The sequence below is a fragment of the Sus scrofa genome, chromosome 9, assembly GCF_000003025.6.
Source record: "Sus scrofa isolate TJ Tabasco breed Duroc chromosome 9, Sscrofa11.1, whole genome shotgun sequence".
NCBI lineage: Eukaryota > Metazoa > Chordata > Mammalia > Artiodactyla > Suidae > Sus > Sus scrofa.
In genome coordinates, this window is record NC_010451.4 from 132,371,890 (window position 1) to 132,390,089 (window position 18,200).

The following is an 18,200-nucleotide window of genomic DNA, read 5'->3' on the forward strand; positions in this document are numbered from 1 at the left end:
AGAAAGTGAAGATATACATATCCTAAGACCCGGCAGTTTCACTCCTGGGCTCATACCCAATAGACATACGTACACATATGCAGTAAAAGACGTACAAGATTTTTCACAGCAACACTACAGCCTCCGTCTAAAAACAGCCTAAAAAAGCCCATCGACACTTGAAGAGGTACATGAATTGTCGTATATCCACACAAGAAATACTCCACATCAATGAAAGCGGAAACCACAGCGATACATAATGATGTTAATGATTCTCCCAACCACGTTCAAAGAAACAAAGACAAAAGCAATCTGACTGCTAAAACATGATGCACGTGTTCCTGAAAGCCACCAAACTGTACAAAATCATACCATGAAAACCACAGGGCCTAAGGGGATGGGGGTGGGGAGACAGAGAGCCCTATGGTTTTAATTGTTTGATTTTGTAATTCCAAAACCTTGCCCGTGACACACACACACACACACACACACACACACACACAAAGAAATCTAACCAAAGTGGTGGCATGGCTCTACACATGTACAATGATCAAGGGATGAGTCAATCTACTAAAGTAAATAGCGTTTTAGGTTTGCAGAGGTCTGAAGTTTGCTTATGGAAGTGGGCGTCAGAAGGGTTGCAGCTTGCAAGTCATCATGAATAGAAAGAGGGTGGTGTGCAATTGGTTGGAGTGTTGCAACAACCACATGTGGCTCCTAACACCCTAGGTGAACTAAGTTGGCTGGTCCTTGTCTGGGGTGTGGGCATGGTTTGTGCTGTGTGTTCCCACTGGGCTCAGCTCAGCAGGGTGCCATTTTCTGCATTCACCTAGGCTTTCCTGAGGACAAAACTGCACACAAGCAAACACTAAATTGCATTATACTCAGACTGGTCCCTAATATATCAATCATGATGGGAATTTGCATTTCCAAAACAAGCATTAGAGCAGAACCAATAGTACCTTATTATTCTATTAAAATAAGGTTCAAACACAGGCAAAATTAATCTGCGACATTAGATGTCAAGATGCTGTCTATCCTGGGGTGGGCTGCGGCTAGACGGGATCACAGGCGAGCCCTCTCGAGTGCGAGGTACTGGCTAAATGGGTATGTTCAATTTATGAAAATTCATCGTGGCACACAATTAAGGTCTGTGCACTTTATGCATGTTACATTTTTTAAATAAAAGGTCAAAAAACCTTTTAAAATTGAAAAGCAAAATCTACTTTTTTAAGGAAGGCTTCCTTGGCTTTCAGGGTGAGAATTGAGTTTTTCTTGCCCAACGGTATGGACATGCAGCTCCTTACAAAACACACATGCTAACCACTGATACGCACGTTACAAATGTTTTTATAGCTCTTTTCATGCAGTGTCCAGTACTTCATCATTCATCCTCTAAAGAATGACAAAGCAGGATTCCTAAATTATCAACTCCAGACAGATACGTAGTAGAAACCTCAGCATTTTCTTAGCAGTGTGATATAGTGAAAAGAGCACTGAAGAAGGATCTAGATGACACGGGTTCAAGTCTCGCCTCTGCCATTTTCTATCTAATTGGGTTTGGCCAGTTATTTAAGTTCTCCTTTCCTCACCCACTAAATAAATATAATGATTCATTCCAAACTATGTTATAGGACTTTAAATACAAACGAAAGTGCTTCGAAAAATGTAATGAGACGTACATACATAAGATGTTAATACAATCTTTTCTCTCTTATGTTTAACTGAAGTTTAGTTTAAGCCTCCTCGTTCCTCGTTGGTAGACATCAATGACGTTTTGAACGTCAAAACCCTAAATAAATGTCAAGGACGGCTGGTATTAGTCTAAATGTTTTAATGCAGCCTCTTGTGTAATTAGGAGTTCCACAAAGGCGTTTTGGCGGTGATGGTGGGGAGGATTTGGTGCTCTGGCGGATTGATGTCTTCATCAGGAAAACCTGCATCCACACATTCCGAGGCGTTGTGATGCTTCCTGCCCATCACGTTGGAGTCAGCCCTCAGTTATCTGTGCTCAGAGGGGAGTTAACATTGCCCTCCTTCCACCTCCCAAGAACCTGGTCAATTCTCTTCCTAAGCGCCCCCACCATCCCGTCTCCTAAATTTGGAGCTTATTTTTGCTATCGAATCAATCCAATTGCAGAGGGCACAAAAATCTGATATCTAAGTATATGCCTCTAAATTCAGATGCTAATTACTTGCTTAAGTTTGTTTGGCTTATCTACATCACTGGATATATGAACTTGTTGCCTAGAGCTGTTGGGTTATATCCTTCCAGAATCTCAAAGTTCATTATAAATTCTACTCACTAGATGCAGTGGAAGAGGTTCACACACAGAATAATGCTTGCTCCTTCCCAGCCATGGAGCAACTCTTCCAGGCTTGAAGAGATGACCCTACAAGGGTCCCGTATCATTAACCAGTGCTGGCCAAATTCTGGTGAAGTATCTCAAGAGAGATACAAGGAGTATTTCAGTTAGAATCACCAGGAGTGTTCACTAAAATACAGATTTGGGGTGCTACCCTAGACCAACTGAATCAGAATCTCTTAGAGAACCTCAGGATTTTGCATTTTAAATAGGCTTGTCAGGTGGTTCCGATGGGCGATAACGTTATGAAACAACTGTACTGAAGGTTGGGCAAGAGAACAGCTGACATCATACTGATTAATGATGCCACAAAGAGGAGCAATCTCATTAAGAAAGCTGTGTTAGACCAGGTCAACCTTGAAATCACTCAGCATTGTGTTAATAATGAGAAATGCAGCAACCAGGCACCAAACCTGCACTGAGCCACAGACAGAAGGCAGGGGAGGATGTCATACATATTTAACACGGAGCTGTCTCAGCAAAATAAACAAAACCAGGAAACTTCCTATACACCATTCTGAGGACTCATCAGAGGTAAGACGTGACCCAGGTATTGCTGCCATTTCAGCCCCTGGCTCATGGCAATGTCCGCACTCTCCCCATTTCTATGCATCCGTCTGTCTACCAGATGGATTGATAAAGAACGTTTCCTTTGGGGAACTTGGAAAAGTCACCTTATGCTAGGCAGTTGCAAAGCATAAGGACACCAGAAATGCCAAACTAACACGATGAAAGTCATGCCAAACTTTAGCAGGTGACAAATGTTTTCTTGGATTTGTAGAGTGAGCAAGGAAGGAGAAATTGAGGTAGGTGAGAAGAGAGGATGGAAGAAAAGGCAAACGGATACATGCATGGACTGAGAAAGGGCAGATAGATGGAGAGAAGGATCGATGGAGGAACAGATAGGAGAAACATGTCAGACCAACTGTCTTTTATCCCTCAACTAATTTGAACAGATTTGCTGAGATATAATTAAAATGCCATGCAATTCACCCATGTACAGTAAACATAATTCAATGGCTTTTCACACACAGAGTAATCACCATCATCAATTACAGGACATTTTATCACCCCAGAAAGGGAATCTCATACTTATTAGTCATCACTCTCTAAACCCCCATCCCTCCCAGCCCTAAGCAAGCTTAATATACTTTTGTCTCCAAAGATTTGCTTATTCTGAACATTTCATATAAATGGACTAATACAACATGTGATCCTTAGTGACTAGCTTCTTTCACTTACAATACAGTTTTCAAGATCCATCTATGTTGTAGCATGTATCAGTACTTCATTTCTTTTTATTGCTGAATAATATTCCATTGTATGGATATACCACATCTTATTTAGCTATTCATCAACTGATAGACATATGAGCTATTCTCATATTTTTGACATTATGAATAATGTTACTATGAATATTCATGTACAAGGTTTTTGTGTGGGTATATACCTAGGAGTGGAATTGCTGAGTCATATGGTAACTCTAACTTTTTTCTCGGCCATGCCCACAGCATGCAGAAGTTCTGGGGCCAGGGATCGAACCCATGCCACAGTAGTGACAACACTGGATCTTTAAGCCACTGCGCCACCAGGGAAGTCCCTCTGTTTAACTTTAGAAGAATTTCCAGGCTATATTCCAAAGTGTCTGTTTTCTCCTTCACATTTCCACAGGCAGTATATGTGAGTTCAAATACCTCTAAATCTCTCCAACATTTCTTTTCCATTTTTTGTTTATTATTATAGCCATCTTAATGGTATCTCATTGTGAGTTTACTTTGCACTTACGTGGTGGCTAATCATGTTGAATATCTTTCCCTGTGCTTGTTGGTTATTTGTTCATATTCTTTGGATAAATGTCTACTCCCTTAGCCAATTTTAAATTGAGTTATGTGTTATTTCATTATTGAGTTGTAATAATTCTTTACATAGTCTAGACACAAATTCTTTATCAGATACATGGCTTGCCATTTTTTCTCCTCTTCTGGTTGCATTTTCACTTTCTTGATGTCCTTTGAGTCACAAAATACTTTCATTTTTTGATGTCCAATTGAAGCATTTCTTCTCCTGTTGCTTGCGTTTTTGATGTAGTATCTAAGAGACTACTGGCCAATTCAAGGTCATTCCTATACTTTCTTCCAAGAGCTTTATGGTTTTAGTTCTTGCACTTAGGTCTTTGATGCATTTGGAGTAAATTTTGGTATATGGTATGAAGTGGGGGCCCAACTTCATTTTGTTGTGTGTGGATATCCATCAAATTATTTTTGATACAGCACAAAGGGGTCATACGAGTAATGTTAATATGATAATATTACCTATATTATTTAAGAACAAAAGTAAAGGAAATAGGATCAATTTGTAGTGGCCATTCTTTCTCTAAAATTCAGAAGTTAATCTATGTGACCTACAAAAATTGTGGCTAAACCTCAGGTATTTTTGCCCCTGTCTCAGGTGCCAAAACCATTAAACTGTACACATATGAAGACTTGGCTGGTTCCCTAAAATTTTCTCCGAGAGAATTCTGGAGATTCCTTCTCCCGTCTTCCCTGGCCTTCGCTACCCATCAGCCTCCGTCGTTCCTCACATAGCCTTCCTGATTGGCCTCCTGCTCCTAGTACTGCTTTCCTCCACATCAGCCTCCACATCACCTCAACGAGGATCTTTTGAAAATGAATTATGCACTCTCTGCAAGTCCTTCTGTAACCCAATCCTAGCCTAGCCTATCAAGGATAAAGCCCATGCTCCAGAGCCTGGCATGCATGACTTTCATTATCTTATCTTCGAGTTACCTTTTTGGTGTCCCCTGGTGCAATCAGCCCATTCACTGACATCCTAAGATGCTTGCACTTTCCTGAATGTACAATTTTATGCCTCCATGCCTTTGTGCAAGCTGTGCCCACCCCCCAAGCCCAACTCTGAGGTCACCTCCTCCATGATGAATTTCTCACCCAGAAGATAAAGTTAACCATTCATCTGTCTGCCCTCAAATCACTATGTCCAAAGGACTGGCACATTTTACCGCATTTGATTATCACTGTATCTCAAACACCCAGCACAACGACCAGCAAGAATACAAGAAGGCCCTTGCCTTCAAACAATTTTCTCTGTTCAAAAAAAAAAAAAAAATCTTAGCCTCATTTGAACTCATCTGACCATTATGCTCTCTTTCCTGGATCAAATAGGCTGAGATGCTTCCCACATTTCTTATTTTCTTACTGTATACTTTTGCTTCTCTTCAGAAAACCCTTGCTAATGATAGCAATTTTTTACAGCAACGCAAAAGGTATGACCCAACCCTCCAGCAATCTTGTTGGGGCCGCCACAAAGTGAGAAAAGTAATCAAGAAGCAAGCTTCCAATATGAGAAAAGTAGGAGATAGGTAACTGTGGACACAAATAGAATGAGAAAACAGGGCAAGGAACGATTGTATCGTAAGTTACCTGGTTTCTTCTAGCTTAAGAAAAAAAAGAAAAAAAAAAAAAAAAAAAAAAGATTCTCCAAAGAAAGGCATGGCTCCCGAGAGTCTGTGTGCCTATCATGGGCCTTCCCGTCACTGGGAGTCAGCAAAGGGCAGCATTCACTAGGCCACCCGACATCTTTTAGGTTTTCAATGATTGACAGCCTTCAGAAAGCAAATGGGCCCTTCTTGGACCTTAAAACACATGTGCTCAAAAACCTTCTCATAGAGGAGATTCGACTTGGAACCAAGACAAATGAGAACGGTCCCACTCACCCCGTGTGTAAGCAAACACTTGGGGAAAAGAGAAATCAGGTTTATCAAGCATGTTTCCGTGTCACAAACCCGCGGCTTGGCCTCGTGGCCATCTTCCTAATGCTCTCCGGGCAGAATCCCCTGGCTCAATCCTCAGTTACCTGTTCTCTTCTCCCTCTAAAAGCCAGAGGTTACAGATAACTCCCTTAGGCACATACCCCTGGCCCCTGGAAGTCTAACAGCAAAGGCATACGATCACCTTTTAGAACAAAATACAGATTCCTCTTTTATTTTACTGACAGCAGGTGAATCTTCTGAGTGTTTTTCTCCCCCAAGGTCACATGAAAATGCCACCAGAAAAATAAAGTCCTGAGACGTGCTGCTTAGAGACCTAACTAGGGCTAAAATTAGCAGCTGCCTCCTTCTCTGGGCAAGAGCTGGCAGCAGCTGGAGTGTGACAATACCCGGAGGAGAACGGGGGTGGGGGTGGGGGTGGCAGAGAGGTGCTGTGGGCATGTCGCTCAGCTGGCACCCGGGGACAGAGGCTTTGCGCTCAGCCCTGCCCGCCCTGGCAGCCCCGATTCCGCAGCCTGAAGTAGGGTAGCGTACACTTCCAGACCAGCTATTTCTATCTGCTGTTTCCAGTATGATCAAGGTCATGGCTTAGAGAAGGACACACAAGGAAGAGATGAATATTCAGGCCGGTGGTGGTTGGAAGTTTGGATTTGTTTTCTTTTCCTTCTCTCTCTTTTTTTTAAATTGCCGCACCTGCAGCATATAGAAGTTCCCAGGCTGGGGGTCGAATTGAAGCTGCATCTGGGGCCTACACCACAGCCACAGCAACACCAGATCTGAGCCATATCTGTGACCTATGCCACAGCTTGCAGCAATACCAGAGCCTTAACCCACTGAGCGTGGCCAGGCAACGAACCCGCATCCTCACGGACACTTTGTCAGGTTCTTAACCCGCTGAGCCACAACGGGAACTCCTCGCTCCGTATTAACATCAGCTGATCAGCGCATCCCTGGGGGTCACTAAGGGTAGCTTCTGCTCGCCCATCTTCACCAGCCATGACCACTGTTTAACCTGGCAGAGATCCCCGGGAAAGACAAGCATTCTCCCAAAACTAGAAGGTCAGCTTTCCCGGCTTCTGGGCCTCACTACTGGGCTTCTGGCCCAGAATGCCCTGCACTGGGTGACTACCTTTGCCATGCGACATGCTTGTGGCCAGGTGTGTGACGGCTCCCACCCTCATCTCACACCTTTACGATGCCTGTCCTGAGGGTCGCGCCCAGAGAAAAATCTAAGGTGTGAATCTTAACACTTGAAGCCTGTGTCTGACCTCCCGGCTCTGGACTCACGCTCTGAACGGCGTTTCTCATGCGGGGGAAGGGGTCACTGCCAGCCCCTCTGGGGACCCTGTCCCACCCCTCCCCCCACCTTCCCACTCCACACGACCCCCACGAACTTCCTGGGGGTTGCTGAAACAAAGTGCCCCAAACGGAATGAGCTAAAGCAATACAAGTTCATTGCCTCTCAGTTCTGGGGGCTAGTCTGAGGTCGAGGTGTTGGCAGGGCCACAGGCCCTCTGAAGCCTCTAGCAGAGGTTCCTTCTTGCCCTTGCAGTTTCAGGTGGCCCAGGCTCCCAGCGCATGGGGCAGGGCCAGTCCAGTCTCTGTCCTCCTGTGGTCATCTGCTCCTTGTGAAGTCACCTCATCCTCCCTCTGTGCGTGTCTCTCTCTGTGCCCAAATTTCCCCTATTTATTTATTTATTTATTGTCTTTTTGCCATTTCTTGGGCCGCTCCTGCAGCATATGGAGGTTCCCAGGCTAGGGGTCAAATCGGAGCTGTAGCCACCGGCCTACGCCAGAGCCACAGCAACGCGGGATCGAGCCGCATCTAGGACCTACACCACAGCTCAGGGCAACGCCGGATCCTTAACCCACTGAGCAAGGCCAGGGATTGAACCCCCAACCTCATGGCTCCTAGTCGGAGTCGTTAACCACTGCGCCACGACGGGAACTCCAAATTTCCCTTTTTTATAAGGACCCCGGTCATACGGATTAGGGGTCCACCCTAATGTCTCATTCTGACTTGAGTCCCTCTGCAAAGACCCTATTTCCAAATGAGGTCACACTTCGAGATCCTGGGGTGAGGACTCCAGGATATCTTTCTGGAGGCACAATTCAATCCATAGCGCCTCCTCTGCCATGCTCTCCCCTCTCTGCAGGTTCTGTTTGCCAAGAATACTCCACAGCAGCAGGTGCTATGACTAGGGGACAGCTGGCAGGCTGCAAGGATCAGTCGCAGGGTCAGGGCAGTGAAAATGGTCCAGATGTGACCCAAATGGCTGTCAGTCTAACCCCGTGAACTGTCTTGTGTGGAGCCGAAGAGATGCTCTCAAAACAGAATTCTTTTTTTTTTTTCTATCTTGATTTCAAGACAATGAAAACTTTTTCCCATTCTCATTTACTGAATATTCACTGAAATAGCTGACTGTCTTAATTACACTCCAGAGAGCTGTCCACAGTGCCTGACAGAATTCCTGAGGCAAAAGAAAGTCCCCCAGATCCCACGTTGTGGTGTTTACCACAAAGAAAAGAACCACAACCAGCCCAGGCTGCCGCCTCTGCAGCCGACATAATATACCACGATCGGCTCTTTCGACGGCCGTTCCTGAGATCATTCTGTTTCTTTGGGGATTCGGAGGGCACGCTCAAACAAAACTGACCTCTCCTTCCACTGCTTTTTGGCCTGAGTAAGGGTGATTAGAAACAAGGCTTGAGAGCATACTAATGCAATGCCGAAAGAAGCCTAAACGAGGCACACCCAACACGCTGAGGGCTGGACTGTCAGGCGAGCCAGGGTCCTTCACCAACTGAGCAGGCTCAGGATCAAATTAACATTCTCGGACTTCCCATCATGGCACAGTGGAAATGAATCCGCCAGTATCCATGAGGCTGCGGGTTCCATCCCTGGCCTCGATTGTGGGTTAAGGATCCCACATTGCTGTGGCTGTGACATAGGCCAGCAGCTCTAGCTCCGATTCCACCCCTAGCCTGGGAACTTCATGTGCCGTGGGTGCCCCCTCCATCACCAAAACCCCCCCTACCATTCTCCCTTCTTACGTGAGAGGGATGAGTTCCAAGACCTCAGGGGATGACTGAACCTACAGAGAGTACCAAATCCTATATGTACTGTATTTTCCTATTCATACATGCCTATGATAAAGTTTAATTTACAAAGTAAGCACAGTAAGAGATGAACAGTAACTAATAATAAAATAAGACAATTATAGCAATATACTGTACTAAGAGTTATGTGAGTGTGGGCTCTCTCTCAAAAGATCTTAATGTACAAATTTAAGGCTTTTTCCATCTTAATTAAGCACCTTAATGCACTGTGGCCATAACTTTTGCAGTTTGAGCTACAAGAGCAAAACCCACATGAAGTTCTCTTTCCTTTGTAATTACATGGATAGACGATTCATTCTTACCATAGATCTTCAGTGTGTGAATTTTTTTCCTTTCAGTCAAGAACTTAAATCTTTTCACTGAAAGGAAGTACTTCATGGCTTCTTGTTGGCAGATCTATTCTTTTTTTTTTTTGGTCTTTTTTAGGGCTGCACCCTTGGCATATGGAAGTTCCCAGGCTAGGGGTGGAATTGGAGCTGTAGCTGCTGGTCTACACCACAGCCACCACAATGCCAGATCCAAGCCGCATCTGCAACCTACACCAGAGCTCACGGCAATGCCGGATCCTTAACCCACTGAGTGAGGCCAGGGATCGAACCTGCGTCCTCATGGATACTAATTAGATTTGTTTCCACTGAGCCACGACGGGAACTCCTTGTTGGCAGATCTAAATTGCCAGCACCACTGCTCTTGTGATTTGGGGCCAGTATTCAGTAAAATAAGGGTCACTTTGACACAAGCACTGGGCTACCGTGACAGGTGTTCTAATCAAGACAGCTACTGACTGACTCGTGGGGGGATACACTGCACGAAGGGATGATTCTTGCCTCTGGCGGGATGAAGAGGATGGCACGGGATCTCATGATGCCACTCAGAAGAGCGCACCACTGACAACTTACGAGTTAGTTCTGAAATTTTCCACTTCGTATTTTCGGGTTGCCGATGACTGCAGGTGACTAGAACCAATGATGAGAGGTTCTGCCATGGTTGCAGAGGGGCACACCAGCTCGTGGCCGCCCAGCTAGTGGCCATAGGCTGGCCCACCACTGCCAGAAACTGGAGGTCTGATCTCTGTCACCTCCCCTCAACCCCCCACCCATAACTCCCAGAAACAGAACAACTAACCAACGGGCACCCTAGGCGTTGTCTCTGATGGGGACACGCACGGATGGTCTGTGGTGAAACCTGGGATTACCTGTCGTGTCTAGGCCTCAGAGAGCAGAGCGGACAGAGTAGTATGTGAAGCTGCTGGATTTGGGGTCAAAAGGTTTCTAACCCCTGTTGGTTCCCCTGCTTCCCAGCTGTGGAACCCTGAGCGAGCTTCCTGGCCTTCGTGAGCCTCGGTGTTAGAGCAGCGCTGTGACGGTGTCTGCCTAAACACTCTCACGGGGGCTGCTGAGAACTGAACTTGTGACCTGGAAATTACTTAACAAACAACAGTTAAAATAGGACCCAGTCAACGCCACTAAGGGGCATGACATTATATTTAGTCAGAGGACTCGGGGAAATCTGAATACCAGGGAGCCGAGGCATCTATGCAAAGGAAAGGCACACTGGCTTAGCAGCTGGGGCTCGGGTCCCACACCTGATGCGGACTCCACGCTGCCAGGCTAGACCGCAGGGAAGCTTCAGTTAGATGGGCCTGAATGGCTTGATGTCCCAGATTCTAACTGTATGGATCCCTCCCTCACCTGTCTCTCTGTTTCTGTCTCTCCCCCTACCCACACCCTGTCTGTCTGTCCCTCTTGCTCTCTCTCTCTCTCACACACACACACACACACACACGAATCTTAGGGATTATTTCACAGAAAGATGCAGAGCTGGCTGACCTAAGCCCCCAGGCCTGCCCCTGACCTTCCCCAAGCACAGCAGCCAAAAGGTCCAAGTTACACACGAAGGGCAGAGAAAGTCTCTGTAGGGAGAATGAGGAGGGGGGCGGGGGGATGGACACAAGAAGAGGTCAAGGGGAGAGGAGGCAAACTGGGTCCAGATTCATGGGATCTTCTCAACGGCCATGCTCTTGTGTCCCCCTCTGAATAAGCAACTGAAGGAGACTGCAAAATAATGGTCAGTCACACCTCTTTCCTCCTACTTGTATAAACACCCTTTGCGATGTGATTTTGCAGTTTTTTTTCTATTGGGAGATTATTCCTCCCACCCCCTGAATTGCGTTAGCTTTATCACATGCTTTGACCAAAAGGATGCAGCAAGGTAACATGCCAGTTCTGAGCCCAAGCCTTTTTGAAAAGCCTTGCATACTTTCTACCATTGCTCAGCCACAACGACTATCGTATGAACAAGCCTGGACGAGTCTGCTGAAGGATAAGAAATCAACATGGAGTAGACCAGACTCAGCCAATTCATCCCAGTTCAGGCCCCAGCAACATGAGAGCCCAGCTAAGGTCTGCAAATCCAACCCAACCACGGTTGACCCATTGATGGAAACATGTGGCCATCCTAGACCAGCCAAACTCCAGTGGACACACAATCAAGTTATGAAAATGCTTGTTCTTTTAAGTCATTAAGCTTGGGGGTGATTTGTTACGCGGCAGTGGCTAACTCATACATGTTAACTTTAAACACTGTCCAGTCCAAACGAACACTTATTCCCCTCTGGGCTGGAACAAAGGTGGAGGTGGGACTCAAAGGACAGAGTGACCTTCTCTCCCCGATAGAGCAGTGGTCTTCAAACTGGGTTAGGCGACCACCAGGTGTACAGCATGACTTTCCAAGGTACAAACAACATGGAAAACTTTAGAAGAATTTATTTCTTGTTCCTAAAATTAAATCTCAGGTTAAGTTTCTCCCTCCTTCTCCTCTCCTAAGGTAGCCTTTTCTCACTTTACAAAAAAAAAAAAAAAAAAAAAAAGCAAGCCTCTCCCCCACCCTTCTTATCTCAGGATATTGCTCCAGGATGTAAAACCCTCAGGGAATCATTACAACACTTTGAGAAACTTTCTCACAGTGTCTACGGAAGCTGAATATACTGCACACGCATTGATACAACCATCCCTTCCCAGGTGTAAACTCACCAAAAATGCATAGCCATCTTCACCACTGGTCATTATATATGACAACCCACAGGAGCTCACAGCTATTATGTTCATCAATAGTAGAATGGATAAAAAAATTGTGGCATGTCCACACAATGAAATACTTTACACTAATAAGCAGGAAAAATCTATAACCGTGCTCAAAAATCTCTCAATAGGATATTGAGCAAAAGAAGCCAGACACAAAAAATACACATTATGCAATTCTCTCTCATGTGCGTCTATATATAGTAAACAAACAAACTCCCCACAGAAAAAAGTGCAGCATTTTTTTTTTTCTTTTTTAGGGCTGCACCTGCAGCATTTGGAAGTTCCCGGGCTAGGGGTTGAATCAGAGCTGTAGCTGCCAGCCTACAGCACAGCCACAGCATCACCAGAACCGAGCCAAATCTGTGACCTATAACACAGCTCATGGCATCACCAGATCCTTGACCCAATGAGCGAGGCCAGGGATCAAACCTGCATCCTCATAGATACTAGTTGGATTCTTAACCCTCTGAGCCACGATGGGAACTCCAAAACCTCAAAATTTAGATGTCAGAATAGTTACTCCTCAGGGCAGGTAACAACTGGCAGGGGTCACGAGGAGACTCTAGATGCTGGTTATACATGTGTGTTTGCTTAGAGGAAATTCTTACGTGTACTTTTTTCTTTTTATGGCCACTCCCTCAGCATATCGAAGTTTCCAGGCTAGGTAGGGGTCAGACTGGAGCTACAGCTGCCAGCCTACACCACAGCCACAGCAACTGACATGGGATCTGAGCCGTGTCTATGACCTACATCACAGCTCACAGCAACGCCAGATCCTTAACCCCCTGAGTGAGGCCAGGGACCAAACTCATGTCCTCATGGATCCTACTGGGGTTTGTTAACCACTAAGCCTTGAAGGGAACTCCTCTTATGTGTACTTTTCTAGTCTATGCTATATTTCAAGAAACAGCTTTACAACAAAGGAACAAAATAAAGGGACAATTAGATCATTCCTTTAATCAAATAATCCTAAATTCCTACTCCATCCATTTCAAGAGAAATTTTACTTTTTCTGTTTAGCAATTATCAAGCAGTACCATTTTGAGTTGAGTTATGCACTTATAATAACTGTAGTGATAATTCAACCCAGGAGAAAAATGCTTACATGTCTAACCTTATGGTAATTGAAAGACAAATTAAAAAACACTGCTACAGAGATGTATGATCTCTGTAAAGATAAAGGAAATAACTTTTAATCAAGATAAGATTTGTGAGAGAAATGAAGCAGAAATACGAAATCAATGAATAATACTATGAAAGAAGATCTTGCTTATTTACATTTTTAAAAGGAGGATGGTGGATATTAAATCACTAAGTTATTTATAGTTTATATTATTTAGAGGTGTCAGTTTTCATTGTTAAAGTCAATAGTCATCATACGGCAAAAATTAGGTCTTTTGTAATTATTTAAACTTGTAGAAGAAGTTAGATGCCTACTTTAAAACACATAACAGGAGGCATCATTTCTCAATGTCGCTTTATTAGGTTGCACATAAGCCAGAAAAAATATAATAATTCAGCATAAAAGCATCTCCCCAAACATCCTTCCTTTAAGAATTTGAAACAGTGGTATATCCCACCTACGTTATCTCATTAATGTGTATCAGTTAGGACGCTTTTGGTTACAAGTCACAGAAACCTCACTGAACTTGACTGACAGTAAGTGAAGGATTTGAGATTTTATTCTACTTGCAAAAGCAACACATTAGCCTGACACCATCTCATGGATGCGGGCAGAAGACACGAGACCCTTGGGTCAGAGACGAAGGACTTTATCACTCACAGCAATAAGAGCAGCCAGAGCATCTGTGCCATTGTTCTGAGCCCCAGGGCCCACACTGCAATGCAGAGAGGGCCAGGCGACAGCCTGCACAGCAGTGGCTTATGTTATAGTAGAAAAACCCCAGACACGGTAATCTAAACATTTTACAATGGGCAGTAAGCCTGCCTGACCTCTGCCTCAGAGAGAGAGATTATCTTTATTATACTGGACAGTAATTCAATATTCTATACTTTGGAGGAAGACACTGTTTCCATCTTCCAAAGATGTCTGTTATACAGATATTCTTACTAAATAGCCTGGAACAAAGGCAATCAGTGAATCTGCTCAAAAGTCAGGCAGAAACGTAAGAGAGTCCTAAAGAACTGTCCCCCGACATGAACTGAATGGGGGAAGAAAAGCTCTTGTAATTGATAAGTGCACATACATGTTGGCTTTAAGGGAGTTCCCATGGTGCCTCAGTGGGTTAAGAACCTGACACAGTGTCCATGAGGATGTAGGTTTGAGCCCTGGCCAGTGGGTTAAGGATCTGGCTTGCCACAAACTGGCAAAGGTTGCAGATGCAGCTCAGATCCAGCGTTGCTGTGGCTGTGGCATAGGCTGGCAGCTCTGATTCGACCCCTAGTCCAGGAAAAAGAGAAACTCCTGGGTCTATGGCATTCCTGCTGGGTGCAGTGGGTTAAGAATCTGAGTGCAGTGGCATGGGTCACTGGGGAGGTGTGGGTTTGATCCCCCTGTCTGGTGCAGTGGGTTAAAAAAAGGATCCAGGGTTGCCATCGCTAAGAACTTCCATACGTCATGGGTGCAGCCATTTAAAAAATGGAGGGGGGTGGATCTTAAGGCTTAAGAATATTTTGCAATGGGTTGTCTCAAAATATTATCATCTCCAAAGTACAGTTTGCAACATACAACTCTGCTTTCCTCCAAGCAGGCGTCTGTCTGTACTTGGCTTCCCACTGGTGACAGCAGGAGGGCTGCCGGGGGCTCCAGCCCAATATTCCAACACCTATGCAGCCGAGGAAAGAGAGCTTTTCCTTCCTGATAGTTCCAAGAAAACCTCTGGAATTGCAGCATGTGGGGAGACAGGCCATGCTGACTGCCAAGTCCTGTTCACTTGCAGATCCCTCTATCTCAGAATGACACAGACTGAGAGTGAGGTGACACAGGTTTGGGCCCAGAGAACACAGAACAAAAACTGAACAAGCCCAACTGCAGCTTTTCCCTACATCACTCTCTAAATATCCTCAAGACCGCAAATCTCACAGGTGCACGTCTGGAAGTTAGGCATTGTTTCTTCTTAGGCAGATTCTCATGTCACTAAGACTCACATCGTATCCAAATTGCATTTTACAATCAAATTTCTTGAGGAAGAAGCTACTGCAGCGGTGCCACTGAAGGGTGTTCCGCCACCTGATGTGCTGTGGAAGAGGCTAAATGATGGCTCCTCCTAGGAGGGCCACCTCCTACTGCCTGGAACTCATGCAAACCCGCCTACCTGGCGAAGGAACTTTGCAGCTGTGATCCAGTTAAGGCCTTGAGGTGGGAGAGTACCTTGGATTATCCAGGTGAGCTCAGTAACAACAAGGTCCTTATAGGAGAAATGTGAGAGGAGTCAGACAGCAGGTGAGGTGACGACAGGCATGGAGAGAAAGGGCAGAAAGGAGATTTGAACATGCTACACCGCTGGCTTTGAAGAGGAACAAGGCAGAGCTGTGAGAGATGCAGCTGGTCTCTGGAAGCTGGAAAAACCATGGCAACAAATCCTCCCTAGAGCTTCCAGAAGGAACCAGTCTTGCCAACACCTTGACTTTCCTTTCCAACAAAACGGATTTCAGACTTATGGCTTCCAGGACATTAAGAGATTAAAAACAAACAAAAAAAAGTATGCTCTTTTAAGCCATCAAGTTCATAAATTTGTTACAGCAGCCACAGGAAATGAACACACGACTACATGTGGCAACATAAAGCCAGCAGTTGGTGCCCGGTACTCTGGTAAACAAACAAACTCAATGGCAGGTTCTATGGCACAAAAGAAGTTGCTCCCAAAGCTGAGACACCTGACAGTGATGGCTCTTTGGTTACAAAAAGGTTATGGAACTCCAAACTAAATATTAATTTTTTTAAGCACTTAAAAATGTCCAGTAAGGACTGGAGGAGACGGTCTGGTGAACAGGGACTCTAGCGCACATGATAACCATTTGAGATGGCCAGGGCGCTCCCTGGGCTCCTCAGCCAGCATGGCTGGTGCTGAGCTACTTCTGTACCGTTGGTAGTATAATAATAACCATGACAAGCAGTCAAATAAATTCATGATATAAAATCCGGGATGGGTGCTCACTGCAGAAACCACAAACACACGGCCACCCCAAAGGATTCCCTGGTTTGGGTCTTAGAGCCCTGATTTAGGAATCCTGCTACAGATACCCTCTTCTATACTGAAGAATTACCAGGTCCAGTTAGAGTACAAAGGGAACTTATTTTTAATCTTTTATTTTTTAAATATTACTGGAGTACAGTGAACTTACAATGTGTTAATTTCAGACGTACAGTTAATCAGTTAAACATACACACATATCCATTCTTTTTCAGATTCTTTTCCCACATAGGTTATTATAGAATATTGAGTAGATTTCCCTGTGTTATACAGTGAGTCCTTGTCAGTTATCCATTTTATATATAAAATAGTGTGTATATGTTAATTGCAAATTCCTAATTTATCCCCCCCCATGTTTCCCCTTTGGCAACCATAAGTTTGATTTCAAAATCTGTGTCTGTAAATTTTAAAAATTATTTTGGTTTGATTTTAATTTCTACTTCCATATTTGCAGTAGCTTTTTTCCAGTTTTATTGAGATGTAATTAGTATATAATACTGCATTAGTTTAATATTTGATTGTAACATGCTTTTGAATATCATACTGCATACATATGATTGGGGGCCAATCAGAGGTAGAGACTTCAAATCAGTAAAAATCAAAATTATTTTCTTTTTATTTGATGAACTGGGTCTGAGCTATATTAGTCTTTAATGGATATCTATTTAAAGATACTTTATATAGCATATAAAGAAGATGTGATACACACACACACACACACACACACACACACAATGGAGTATTACTAGCCATAAAAAGGAATAAAATAATGCCATTTGCAGCAACACAGATGGAACATATACATTATTATACTAAGTGAAGTTAGTGAAAAACAAACATCATATGATATCACTTATATGTGGAATATAAAAAAAGATACAAATGAACTTATTGCAGAACAGAAACAGACCCATAGACTTTGTAAACAGACTTATGGTTACCAAGGGAGACAGGTGGGGTCGGGGGAGGGGTGAACTGGGGATTTGAGATTGGCATATGCACACTGTGGTATGCTGAATGCCTGGCCAATGGGGACCTGCTGTACAGCACAGAGAACTCTACCCAATCAATATTTTGTGATAACCGATATGGGAAGAGAATCTGAAAGAGAACGGATGTATGTACACGTGTAACTGAATCACTTTGTTGTACAGCAGAAATCATCACAACTTGTAAATCAACTATACTTCAAGAAAAATTTTTAAATGGGAAAAAATAAAATAAAGATACTCTAAAACGTTCCCTATTCCATATACTCTTTTCCAGTGAATTCGCAAAACCTCCTGGTTAACAGGAGAGTTTCGCACCACCTCACAGAAAGCAGGATTTAAATACATTCGGATTCAAACTCCTTTCTAGATATTTTCGAAGTTCTCTCAGCTCTAACATGACCCTGGTGCAGTGCTGGACAGGAACTCCCACTCCCTCTTTCTCTCTAGTCCTATGCCTGGTGACTTAGCCTGAACTACTTTTAGGAAAACTGATGCCCACGGTATCCGGGTGACCATGTGGCATAGACTAAAGAAGAAAGTAAGGCATCTTAAAATTCAGACTCCAAGAAGAGTCAAAAATGGGCCAACGTGCAACCAGATAAATCGCTTAACCTGTATCTATGTATCAGCTTTACCGTCAATACAAGGCAGAAGCTCCTGCTCCTCAAATTCTTCTAGAACTTGCCAAGGCTCACAGGGGCAGAAGCAGAATCGATCAGAGC

The 18,200-nt window shown here is 44.3% G+C and overlaps 1 protein-coding gene across 1 annotated transcript in view; it reads right to left on the reverse strand.

Annotated features, from left to right (window-relative positions):
• HHAT (hedgehog acyltransferase) overlaps positions 1–18,200 on the reverse strand; it is a 321,661-nt gene that overhangs the window by 25,483 nt on the left and 277,978 nt on the right.